Source organism: Coregonus clupeaformis, chromosome 20 (assembly GCF_020615455.1).
Source record: "Coregonus clupeaformis isolate EN_2021a chromosome 20, ASM2061545v1, whole genome shotgun sequence".
Taxonomy (NCBI): Eukaryota; Metazoa; Chordata; class Actinopteri; order Salmoniformes; family Salmonidae; genus Coregonus; species Coregonus clupeaformis.
The window spans coordinates 24,505,840-24,506,821 of NC_059211.1; the positions used below are offsets into that span (position 1 = coordinate 24,505,840).

The 982-nt window shown below is 42.4% G+C and overlaps 1 non-coding gene across 1 annotated transcript; it reads left to right on the forward strand.

Moving 5' to 3' along the window:
- LOC121534391 lies at positions 1–118 on the forward strand. The gene has a single exon (XR_005994622.1). It is a non-coding gene; the product is annotated as a small nucleolar RNA SNORA26 (small nucleolar RNA).
- The last annotated feature ends 864 nt before the right edge of the window (positions 119–982 follow it).

Below are 982 nucleotides of genomic sequence, written 5' to 3' on the forward strand. Positions count from 1 at the left end.
TTGCCCATTTAAAACTTGAAATGTCCTAAATGATGAACACAGGGGGGTAAGGCAGTTCTCTCATAAACCTGTTGTGAAGGCCAAAACCTCTCTGCGGATCCTGTCGGGTGAAATAAACCATTACTTGGACATCTTTTGCTTTGTCTTAATAAGTCAATGCTGGTACATTGTCTTTGTTTGTACACAGTGATGTACACAATGAATGTCATTTTGCTGTCCTATGTGCCCCATGACTGTCAAGTTGAATGTTTTCTTGGTCTTGTGTGCAGGTGATGGAAGGGGAAACCGAAGCTTTGATCGTGGATTGAACTGAGGTGGCACTGTGGGTGAGAACATAGCAGTCCATGCTACCCATCATCTCTTCTGCTCTGCTCAGTCCAGCCTGTCATGGTTGGGTACAGAAACCTTTCCTGAAACACAGGCCAAAATAAAACTATTGACAGAATGGTCAAGTGTCAAGTTTTCTCCCTCAAACGTGATATGGTGGAAGCTGTATTTTCAATATTAAACATTTCACTTCACTGGAATGTTTTCTGGAGCGTTTGAAATATGTTTTCTGCCAATATTTCAAGTCTCAGTGAAGGCCACTAAACTGATCACAGGTCATCTAGGGTTTGCCTGCTTTACGGAGCCAGTTATCAGTCCTACTGAAAATCACTAACTAGACTAGAGGATGAATCACAGGATGTTTGAATACTATTACTGCATCACACTTTGCTTCTATGATGTAGTCATGTTTGCAGTGAAATATATTTTCCTTTGATAACTTTGTAGGGAAGTAAAGGATGGATTGCAAAGCTAATGTGGACATAGCAATCACCCTTCAGAGGCTCACAGTCCACTGCTGTTAATGGTCAACACAGACAAGACCTTCACCCACTGTCATTGCCCAGGTCCTGGTAAGCACTGCACAACATAAGGCTATCGGTCACATACTGTATGTACTCTGTTGTGACTTCAGCAGGCCTGTCTAATCACCTGA